At 41.0% G+C, this 12184-nt stretch overlaps 1 protein-coding gene across 4 annotated transcripts in view; it reads left to right on the top strand.

Moving 5' to 3' along the window:
• Positions 1–5373: 5373 nt before the first annotated feature.
• The window catches only part of Clcn3 (chloride voltage-gated channel 3), a 73432-nt gene continuing 66621 nt past the window's right edge, over positions 5374–12184 (top strand). The window contains exon 1 of one of the 4 annotated variants that reach the window (XM_034520180.2): positions 5374–5907. The gene's annotated coding sequence lies outside the window, so the exon portion shown is untranslated. The remainder of the gene's footprint in view (positions 5908–12184) is intronic. The other 3 variants (XM_034520183.2, XM_034520181.2, XM_034520178.2) reach the window with 3 other exon arrangements.

The following is a 12184-nucleotide window of genomic DNA, read 5'->3' as shown; positions in this document are numbered from 1 at the left end:
GTGTGTGTATGTATGTATGTATGTATGTATATATGTATGCATTTCCCACTTTAACACTGCCATACTTTGGATACATATTGTTGGAAAACAAATTATCATTAAAAATTAGGAGCCTTGAAGTTATGTAAGCTGGAGTTCAAAGATGGTTCTACCATGGAGTTCTTCTGCTCCACACAGCCTGAACAAAGATCATGCATTTAGCCTCTCAGTTAGTGGTTATGGTTCACTTGATGCTCCAAGAAGCTTCATTCACATGGTAAGATCCTTGGCGTCCTCCAGTCTGTCCACGCGAATAGCTAGGATTGCTCTTGGCATTGTGATCTCAGTGATGGTTTTTCCACAGCAGCTGCCTTCAAATAAGGAAGACAGAAACTGCCAATCCTTTTAAAGGCTAGGTCCAAAACAAGTCTGGTGTCATTTGGGCCATGTTTTTGGTTTAACAACAACAACAACAAAAAGGTATACAGAAAGGCAACATTTATTAGGGGTGGGGGATCAATGTCAATCATATTTAGAAATTATGTTCAATATCTTGGGTTACCTTTATACAAAATGTGCCTAGAAGTAGACTCATAATCCCTGTCTATTTCTCTTGATTTTGCCTAAATTTTGCATTTTTGCCTTGATTGCCTTTCATATGTTGTGCTACTAGAAGTCAGTTTAGGGATGCTGTGTTGGTTCAGCCAATAAAAGTGCATCTGCCAATCATGATGGCCTAAATTCAATCCCAAGGATGTATATGGTGGAAGAAAAGAACTTTCACAGATTTTCCTGTGATATCCACAGGTAATACCATAGAATGCACATGTGTGCACTCACATGATAAATAAAACATAATAAAATCAGTTTATATAAACTGTTTATAAAACGAAGAAGCTAGTTTGCCACGATATAAGCAAATGTTTTCTATTGGTCTAAGACTTTTTTTATGGTGTCTTTGGCCCCATGGGAAAATTAAATTACATACGATCAATCCTGTCTCTCTCCTCTCTTGTCATGCAGATCCTCAATCCCAGTTATGAAATAACTTAGGTTTTCTTTGGCTTTAGTAGCCTTAATCCATCTGAATTACTTTCAGATTAATTACTTTCTGCAACTACCACATGAAAACCATCTTTCTTTTTGGAGGGAAACTAGATATTTGTCACTGGCTGGAGATCTTAATCTTTCATATATTAAATTACCATTTATATCTGCGTTTATTTCTATATTTCCTTTCATTGTCTTTATTGGTCTCTGTCTTGGTCCACCTTCTGTAGGTTATGAAATGACTATCTGACAGTGACTAACTTTTAAGAAAAACATTTATTTAGATAATCATAACATAGAAACTGCATCTTCATATGGAAGAAGAGCAGACACACAAGTAGGTACACGGAGAAAAAAGTGAAAAAATTGACCTTGCTTTAAAACAACTTGCATGGAAATAATCTGTAAGAGCATAAAACTCCTTATGAAGGTAGCACCTTCTTGAAACAAACACCAATTAAAGGAAATACTACCGTCCTGCTGAGTGGGTAAAAGTGCCTTACTGAGTGTGAGCCTTAGAACCTAAGGCTAGATGTGGTTACATGCTCTGTAACCTCAGCACTCAAACTGTGAGATGGGAGCCAATGACAGCACTGGAAGCTTTCGGGCCAGATATCCCGGAGTACACAGTGTTGCAGAAACAGAAGAGATGCTAACTTTAACACTGTTATACAATTCAGTATCAGGATGTTCTTTTGTTTCTCATTTTATTTTTTAAATTTTATTCATTTTTATATTTTTCTAGATAGGGTCTCCCTGTGTACCCATGGTTGGCCTGTAATTCACTATATTAACAATATGTAACCAGGCTGCCCTTAAACTTGTGGCAAGCCTCCTGTCTCTGCTCCCCTAAGCTAAAGACATTCACAGGGCTGGGATCACAGGTATACACACACCTGTGTATATGCACTATTGAAAGACTGAGCCTTTGGCTGCACAAAATACGAGAAAGGAATCATTTCACGACTATTTTGAAAATGTGGTTTGTATTATTTTGCAAGGCAGGATTTTGTAGAAAAGAATCCTATAAAACTGGAAAATTATTTGCTATTCCATGGGCCTCATAAGTAAGCAGGCATACAAAGCTGCTCAAGATAATGGGATTTATCTTCCGGGTGAAACAGACAAAGGACAAGAAAGTGTCATTTTTACGACATCCTTGATACTGCTGGTGTCAGGAGGAAATCATAAAGTAGAAAACTTATGCTACTATTCTGATAGACATCGGTGGGGTTTTGTGTTTCGCTGTTGTAGTTCTTTGTTCTTGTGTGGTGCTGGGCATGGAAATCCAGGGTTTTATCTACCCCTAGGCAAATGGACTACCATATGCTAGCTACATGGAGTACCTGCTTTCTTTTCTTTCCCGTCCCTTCCTTCTGTTCTTTGTAAACTAGGCCCCCCTCAAACTCACCGAGACCTGCTGCCTGTCTTCCTCCCAAGTGCTGGGATTAAAGGTGTGTGCACCTGGTTTCTTATTTCAAGGAAAGACCACAGCAACATAAAAAGAATAATCCAGAGGAAACATATGTGCTTCCTAGTGCTCTTTTGGCTTCTTTTGCCAAATTTTAAAAAATATAACTTGGCACTCTCAAAACAGGAAAACTACTAACAAGGGGGAAAGTCTTAGCCCTTCCACAGGTCATAGGCATTATTTATCTTCCTTTGGCCAAGGTACCAGGAAGACTAGTGAACAGGTTATGGTACATTTGTCGGAAATACATTTGTACTGTGAGTTTATTTTTTTTTTTCCTTTTTCCTTTCCTAGAGACCTAAACCAATTAGTTGGCTGGTAAGGGGAGGGAAAAGCCAATCTAAATGTTAACAGGGTTTGGTCATTATTACTGCTTAAACTCACTTCTACAAACAGCAAAATCCAACTTAATAGAGAAACTGACCTTCTGCAGATATATTACTTTTCTGTGTCTCTGAATACTTTCAGTACTAGAATAGTATGCTAAGATGTAACGCTGTAAAAAAGCTGAATTAAGTATTCCAGGTTAGGCAGCGTATTCAGCCCCACAAAGATAGCCTTGTGTGTCTAATCCCTAGAATCAATAAATTAGTTTGGGGTGGACTCTACCTATCATTGAAGGCTTTGAAGATGAAGAAGTAAATGAGCCAAGAAATTCAAATTTTTTCTAATAACTACAAAAGCACCAAGGTTGATTCTTCCCTTAGGGCTTCTAGAAGAAAACAACTTAGCCAACCTTGATTTTAACCAGTGAGACCTGTGACAGAATTTTATCCTGTAGAACTCTAATATAATACATCTGCATAGCAACAGGAGAGTTCTAAGAATATTGACAGTCAGGCTGTTGTTTTTGTTGGTTTGTGTTTGTTCCTTATTAAGAATTACCTATGCCCTAAGATCACTCTTAAAGGGGTTCATAAGATCCTCAGTCAGTGAGGCTCCCTTCCACAGGACAAGGGAAGAGATCTTGTTGCAAGTGTCTATGTGACAGCACTTAAGCTATACAGTGCCAGGGTTGTCCGGACTCTGTCTTTCAACTCAGGTCTCTGGAAAAAGAGATTTAGTGTCAGCATATTTTTCTGACAAGAATCTCAGAGGAATCTGTTGTGGATAGCCCCAGCCTTGTATTTTGGTGTTAATTCCCCTTTCCTGTGAATCAGTACACAGGTGATTTCTAGTGAACCTTCTGCCCATCTTAATTTGTAAAATAAAGGCTGGAGCCAGTGATTGGGCAGAGGAAGGGGAGGTGGGTATATAAAGGTTGGTGGGACGAGAGCACGGGGAGGACGGGGAGGACGACTGGAGAAGAACTGGAGGAAAACAATGGAGGAGGAAGATGAGGAAGGAGAGGACTACTGGGAAGCAGGAGGTAGAAGGACAGATGCAAGGTCTAGAAAATCCTCAAGTTATAAGGGTCTCATAGCTGGGGAACAGAGTAGTGTAAGGGTATCTGCCTAATCTAGGTTTACAGAATATATTCATAATTACTGAGTTGTGTTTTCATTGTCTGGTCATATTTGGGTTGGAGATTTAAATATCCCCCACTACAGGAATCACAAAGAAAGTGATTTCTCAGGTATAATCTATTGTTTGATGATGCTACTACACAGTACATTATCCAATGTGGTGCGTCTAAGCCTCACATATTTCTCACATATGCAGAAAGGCTTACATCTAATCTGGAAACCGTTAAAATTATTTCTGTGAGGAGAGTGAAGATTAAGAACTACTAGTGTGGTTGGATGTTTACCAGAAATAAGTATTTTACTTCTGTCAAGCTGGAGGTAGAACACACTGCTTCTGTTATGCCACAAGCCTTGCCCACCACATGTTTTAAAATAATTTTTTCTTACAAATCAGTGCATAAGTATTAAAAAACCCCAAATGTACAAGTAGATAGTTTTCTTGTCTACTTAAAGTAATCTTTCACAAAAGAACTAAAACAGTACAGAAGGAATCTGTCATCTTCATAGAAAACAGATCGACTGGCTATGACTACTGCTTAATAAAAATCTAGACGTTCCCCCTGCAAACGAATCAGGCTACGTGTCGTGTCGGCAGTGAGAGCACAAGTCACACTTAATATATGTAGGCCAGTAAATATATGAGGACATTAGTATTCATTAGGCGATATATAAATAAACAGAGGCACTCAACCAAGACCCATCTTAATTCTGCCACCCAGTGGCTACTGCCATACTGGTCCCACAGGTCTTGTTTAGTTACAAATACTGCACCTACCTGTTCACTTGGCTCTTGGGCAAGCTCTGGCCAGGCATTTATTTATGCACCTCCCTGCTGAGTCACAATACAGCTCCTTGAGCCAGGGGAACAGGCTTCCTTATACATTGTGACACACGACAGGAACCCATTATGTAAGACCCCATGGAACCCTCTTTTTTTTGTTGTTGTTGTTTTTTTGAAATGCGTGATGTCTAAATTTGGATTCATCAGGATTTTCTCTTTGTTTTTTTGTTTTGTTTTGTTAACCGCATATGACCTGCTCAGTGCGGGTGCGACGGAGAGGATGACACAGTAATACACACTCTGCACATCATCACAGTCCCTGCAGCATTAGATGCGGCTCTGGAATCTGGGGGTCACACGCGGTCCGGGCAGGGCTGAGAGGACGCCAGGCTTTGCCATGATGCCGGCGACCGCAAGCTTCCGAAAGCTCATTCTCCGCTGGGAAAGACGTGAGCAACTTGAGAGCAAGTGCGCCTAGATGGCCCAGAGCAGCCTTCGAGGCTTTGCCCACCGAGTCTTCTCCCGGTCACGCCCACCGTTCCCATTCTGACCAATAGGCGCAGATGTGCCTCGCAGTGCGGCTGTGGGAGGAAGTGCTGGGACGGTCGGACGCCGAGCGGCCGTTCACGTCAACGCGGTGACGTCACGCGCGTGCGACGCACCTGTCGGGGCTCCGACTTCTGCAGCTTCTCTTCCAGTTCAGCGGGTCAGGGCCGGTCGGGTCGGGAGCGCACAGCCGCCAGCTCAGTGCGGGTGCGCTCGAGGCGGGCCGGCCGTCTGGAGGATGAGGCTGGAGTGGGCGGAGGCGTGAGAACCGCATTACTTTCCTCCCAAGGTGGAGCGCGGCTGCTCCTGTAGTCCTCGGAGAGCGCAGTGAGCCTGGAGACTCAAGTCCGGGCAGAGGCTGGTTGACTTGAGGGCCCGCTAGAAGCCGGAGGATTGGACTTCACCCCGAAACCAGCCTCCGCCAGTCCCACCTGGCCGCATTTACTTAACCTCTCCTAAGAGCCCGGTAGCAGTGAAGTCCGCCGGGGTGGCTACCCGGCAGCCGTGTCCGGGTGAAGCTCCCGGGGCGGCTGGCGCGCGATCTCGAGCAGATGCGGGGTCCACAGGCAGCGCAGCCACCAGCCTCCGAGCTTGCTATGCCTCTGAGCTGCAAGGTGAGTCGCCAAGCTGTCAGGTTCACACCTTGACAGTGGACCGGACCTCGAGGCCCGGCTCTGGCGGGCGTTCCCACCGAGGTACCTACCTACCTGGTGTCCAGCCCATCAAAATCTCTCCTATTTCCTCCCGGAACCTTCGAAGGACCTAGAAATAGAATTAGGACTAGGTACCAAGACAGAATTAATCTTGAATTTACTGCTTGCTCAAGTTTAAAAACGTTTGTGTTTTTTATTTTTTTTTAAATTTTTTTGGTCTTAGACTTACGTATATTAAGTCGTTTTTGTACAAAATATTTGCGTTTTGGTAGTTAACTTGTTGAACCAGAAGTTACTTTAGAGAACTTTTCATGTGGTGTGCTTTATTTTTAAGTGTGGCATTTTAAAATTAGACCACAAGGAAGTTAATTTCGTATTCATCGGGTGTGTTCTAATTCTAGGTAGAGATTTTGATTTCGTTTGAAAATGATGACTCTTTATGATAATTGGACCAATGGCGACCATACCTTTTAATAACTCTCCGTGTATGCGAGTATAAAATTTGAAAATTCAGTCCTGCAAACCTTTTGAGCCCTTGTATTCAGTTCCTGCACTATCACTGTGGCTTATATATAACTGACATTTTGTAGATGTACTTTTCACCCATAAAGAATTTAGATGATTATTTTTTTGGGATCAGTTTTACATGCCTTTGTAAATTACTAAAGAAAATGGTATTTCATTTCAGGAGTACAAGAAGTCCAATGCTTATGTGGATGTTGTTGAACAGTTTTGAAAGGTGCTGCTTCTGCTCTTGTGGTTTTTTTTTATATATGGTTTTAAATTCAGGTGTATGACTTAGGGGTATTTTCTCAAATTTAATGTTTATATGATGTTAGCAGAATTTATCACAGATACCATTCAACCCCCACCCCTTCCTCTCCCTTTGCTACTTCAAAGCCTTTCTTTGAGTGGCAGCTTAAATTTTTTTAAGATGTCAGTATGAATAACTTAGGTCATTACTTGGAAATAGTGCTGTATATGTACCTTACGAAAGCTTTAAAAAATTAATCTGGTTTGAATATATGTAGTTCAGAAGAACAGATTTGTTAAGCTTCTGGGCTTTTTCGTAGTAAAATGGCAAGTGTCCAGGTCATGTTGGTGATACGCTTTCTGTTTCCTGTTGTGACATGTTGGTAATAATTTTCAGACCTCTCAGGAAGCCAGATTTGATCTCTGTGGTGGGTCATATATCAAAGCAGCATCCTGTGGGGTTTGACCACTGACTGCTTTGTAGAATTTCCACTTGCTTTGTAGTGAAAATTGTCAGCAGACACTTCCAATATATATGATATACATGTAAATAGAGTACATTCTCTCTCTCTCTCTCTCTCTCTCTCTCTCTCTCTCTCTCTCTATCTCATTTTTCACTAGTTCCATAAAATAAATACAATGACTTTGTCCATTTAACAAGTGTAGGAACTTGAGAAAGAATTGAATTATCATTCCTAAGGTCCCACAGCAGTGTCAGATTGAGCTCAGCAGTGTCATGCCAGAGCTCTTGTTTTCAATCCTCAATGGCTACATGGTCCTGCAAGCTCTACTAGGTGACATTCTACTGAAATGTTGGAGTGAGAGTCATGGCACCATAATTCCACTCGTGTGCTCAATTGCAGAAACTTTTGTAAGTAAAAGACCATCCAGTACTATCGCTTTAATACATTTTTATGTCTTTATGTGCACATTCATATTTGTTTATAAGCATTATGGCTACAGTTCCTTTTGATTCCTAAAGATAAGTGTTGCTAGGTTAGGTATAAAGAGAAGGAAGACCCCCTACTGCCCCATGCATTGCCAGAACTCAGGGATTGCTGAAGCTGGGAAGGAACCAAGTAAAGCAGTCAGTTCTCCCATTCGTACAGGAGCAGTTGAACATAGTCTTTAAAGTCTCAGTCTTCCATAGCAGCTTTTAAATTGGATTATTGTTTTATCTTTTTTCTTATCAATGAGCCTTATACTCACATGTGTGCCCTCCCCCCCTTTGCCTTTTAAAAATTATGCAGTGTTTAATTTTCCTTTTTCTGGATGCTTGTTTTAATTTACAAACTAATTGTGTGTATATATTTGAGGTACTAAGTGGTACTTGGATAAAAGTGTATATTATGGAAACATTAAGTCAAACCCACATAGATCTGTTTGTCTTTCATGCGTGTGCTAGAAACACTTGTGTCTGAGGTAGCACACAGCTCATGGTGTATGTAGCTCGGGTCATTGCACTGTACAGTAAGTAGATCAGAAGGTAACTGAAACCTTGTACCCTTGACTAGGACCCCAACCCCCTTCCAGCCTTCCATCCCTGAGAACCATCCTTGCTACTCTGCCTTTGAATTGGATCTTTAGATCCCACTTGAGACCATGCAGTGTTGTGTGCTTTTTTTTTTTTTTTTTTTTTTTTTTTTTTTTTTTTTTTTACTGTATCTGTGATGGACACTTAGGTTTTCCTATCTTTGCTCTAGTGAGTAATAGTAGTAAGCCTAAAAGAACTTTTAAGTTTAAGAAATATTCTTCAGGCCGGGCGGTGGTGGCGCACGCCTTTAATCCCAGCACTTGGGAGGCAGAGGCAGGTGGATTTCTGAGTTCCAGGCCAGCCTGGTCTACAGAGTGAGTTCCAGGACAGCCAGGAGTTCCAGGACAGCCAGGACTATACAGAGAAACCCTGTCTCGAAAAAACCAACCCCCCCCCCCAAAAAAAAAAAATCTTCAGGGAACTAATTATTTAGGTTTTTGTTCTTTGAAGAAAAATTCATAAAGTGCAGTTTTAACATGGTAAGTGTGAACAATAATGATAAAATATGAAGTAATGTTACTTTTGGGAGAAACCAGTTAGATTAGTCTCTTTATCTTGGAACTTGAAAAAGTCTGTCATTTTTTTGATTTTCATATTTTTAATTTTTTAAAAAATTTTATTGGGTATTATATTTAAATTTTAGATTTTATCCCCTTACCCTGTTCTTTCCCCCACCCAGGAACCCCCATCATGGGACCAAGGATCTCCTCTCCCACCTATGCCCGACAAGGCCATCCTCCCCTACATATACAGCTGGAGTTATGGGTCCCTTCCTGTGTGCTCCCAGGCTGGTGGTTTAGACCCTGGGGAGCTCTGGTTGGTTGGCACTATTGCTCTACTCATGGGGCCACAAACCCTTTCAGCTCCTTCAGTCTTCTCTCTCACTCCTCCATTGGGAACCCCTTGAGCAGTTCAGTGGTTAGCTGTGAGCATCTGCCTGTGAATATGTCAGACTCCTGCAGACCTCTAAGGAGGCAGCTATATCAGGCTCCTGTCAGCATTCACTTCTTGACATCTACATCAGCGTCTACCTTTGGTGATTGCACATGGGATGGATACCTAGGTGGAATGGTCTCCAGACGCTCCCTTGAGTATTTTGTTACTCCTTCTAAGTAGGACTGAGGCACCCACACTTGTTCTTCCTTCTTCATGAGCGTCATGTGGTCTGTGAGTTGAATCTTGGGTATTGCAAGCTTTTGAGCTAATATCCACTTATCAGTGAGTAAATACCGTGTGTGTTCTTTTGTGATTGGGTTACCTCACTCAGGATATTTTCTAGTTCCATCCATTTACCTAAGAATTTTTTGAATTCATTATTTTTAATAGCTAAGTAATACACCATTGTGTAAATGTACCACATTTTTTGTATCCATTCCTGTGTTGAAGGACATCTTGGTTCTTTCCAGCTTCTGGCTATTATAAATAAGGCTGCTATGAATATAGTGGAACATATGTCCTTGTTATATGTTGGAGCATCTTCTGGGTATATGCCCAGGAGTGGTATAGCTGGGTCCTCAGGTAATGCTATGTCCAATTTTCTGAGCAACTGCCAGACTGATTTCCAGAGTGGTTGTACCAGCTTGCAATCCCACCAACAATGGAGGAGTGTTCCTCTTTCTCTGCATCCTCGCCAGCATCTACTATCACCTGAGTTTTTGATCTTAGCCATTCTGACAGGCAGGAAGATCAGTGGAATAGAATTGAAGGTCCAGAAATGAACCCACACACCTATGGTCATTTGATCTTTGACAAAGGAGCTAAAACCATCCAGTGGAAAAAGGACAGCATTTTCAACAAATGGTGCTGGTTTAACTGAAGGTCAGATGTAGAAGAATGCATATCAATCCATTCTTATCCCCTTGTACAAAGCTCAAGTCCAAGTGGATAAAGGACCTTCACATAAAACCAGATACACTGAAACTAATAGAAGAGAAGGTGGGGAAGACCCTCGAATACCTAGGCACAGGAGAAAAGTTCCTGAACAGAACACCAGTGGTTTATTTTCTAAGATCAAGAATTGACAAATGGGACCTCATAAAACTGCAAAGCTTCTGTAAGGCAAAGGACACTGTCAATAGGACAAAATGACAAAGAACAAATTGGAAAAAGGGAAAAAGATCTTTACCAATCCTAGATCCGATAGAGGGCTAATATCCAATATATACAAAGAACTCAAGAAATTAGACGCCAGACAACAAAATGACCTCATTAAAAAATGGGGTACAGAGCTAAACAAAGAATTCTCAACTGAGGAAACTCGAATGGCAGAGAAGCACCTTAAGAAATGCTCAACATCCTTAGTCATCAGGGAAATGCAAATCAAAACAACCCTGAGATACCACCTCACACCAGTCAGAATGGCTAAGATCGAAAAAGTCTGTCTTAACCCAGGGAACGTATTGGGCAGTACCCTGCCCATTGTTTTGCTCTTTTGTCCCTTTAGAACAAATCCTACTGTATCTGTGCTTTTTAAACTTCCAACTTCATAAAAATTATTTATGTATCTTAAGTATATAGATGCTTTGCATGTATGTCTGCATACCAGAAGAGGGTGCCAGACAGTTGTAAGCCGCCATTGGAGTGCTGGGAATTGAACTCAGGACTTCTGGAGGAGCAGCCAGTGTTTTTAACTAGTGAGCCATCTTTCCAGTCCCTTGTGTTTTTTTTTTTTGTTTTGTTTTGTTTTTACTGTGATGATTTACACTGCCCTTGAAAGTTGGTGGATTTTAATAATGTACTGAAACATGACTTATGCAGGATAAATTTTTGCCTTTTTATTTTATCAACATGAGGATACTTAGAATTTTACTTATATTTCTGATAGAAATCAATTTTTATAATGTATCCTTTAAATGCTTAGCATGTCTGTGTCTACTGAAAGTCACTATATTTGAAAGAAGATAATAGTCCTATTTTATTTTTTTAGAGAAGGTATGTAGCATTAGCCGGCCTGGAACTTACTGTATAGAGCAGTCTTGTTTCGTTCACAGAGATTTGTCTGCCTCTGCTTCCTGAATGTTGCTGGCGTTAAACACAGGCAGATCTCTGAGTTCAAGACCAACCTGCTCTACAGAGCAAGTTCTGGACAGCTAAGACTATATAAAGAAACAGTGTCCGAGTGAGCACATTTTGCCTATTAAGCTGGTTTTGCAGCATGTAGTGCTGGGTAAAATCATTCATGTCTTTTCATTTCATGCAGTGTCCTGTGCTGGGTAAGAAAATTGATGTCTTCTCTACCTTAGTAACTTGGTTAGCACCCTGCAATACTGTGAAAGCTAGTCATCAGGGAGGAGTTTACTGGTCAGGTTGAGATGAATTTCTCTGTGTTCTACAGCCAAAGTGTATGCTGTCTTCAGCAGTAGGATCTTGTAGTTACGGTGGGAAACCAAGGGCAGTCAGTGGCAGTAGCTGTGTTCTGGAGACCTCTGGGGCTTCCCTCACCAGTAAGTTGCAGAAGGGTATTTCATGCCTTGCTAGTTAAAAACTGTAAAAAAAAAAATATTGAAATGGAAATGTGAGTTATCTACAGATGGCTAGAAGTTGGGCTTTTCCATCTCTGCCCTCATTGTTCTGGAGACTTGTGCTCTTCCTTTCTGGTTGGTGACGTGGAGGGTTTTCATTAACTTCTTTCACAAGATTGTGACCTACTTTTTCTCTGTTTAACTTACTAATCAGACATACAGTTGACTGACATACCTTTGGAGCTTAGCCATTAGCTTCAATTCTGCCTAGATACTTTTATAGGAGAAACAAAACTTTATTGAGAACCATAAAAGCCCTTTCAATTACTAGCTTTCAGGATCTTTGGGAAATAGGTCTAGAAAAGTATTTATGTGTTTTAACAACAAAAGTGATATCCATAGAGGAAAAATTGAACTTTATTAAAATTAAATATTTTTATTATGTGGTAGACCATCCTGGACTATAGAATGAGACCATTTCACAAACAAC

Source organism: Arvicanthis niloticus, chromosome 16 (genome assembly GCF_011762505.2).
Source record: "Arvicanthis niloticus isolate mArvNil1 chromosome 16, mArvNil1.pat.X, whole genome shotgun sequence".
Taxonomy (NCBI): Eukaryota; Metazoa; Chordata; class Mammalia; order Rodentia; family Muridae; genus Arvicanthis; species Arvicanthis niloticus.
Note: the sequence above shows the minus strand (reverse complement) of the source record. Positions and strands in the feature narration are given on the sequence as shown.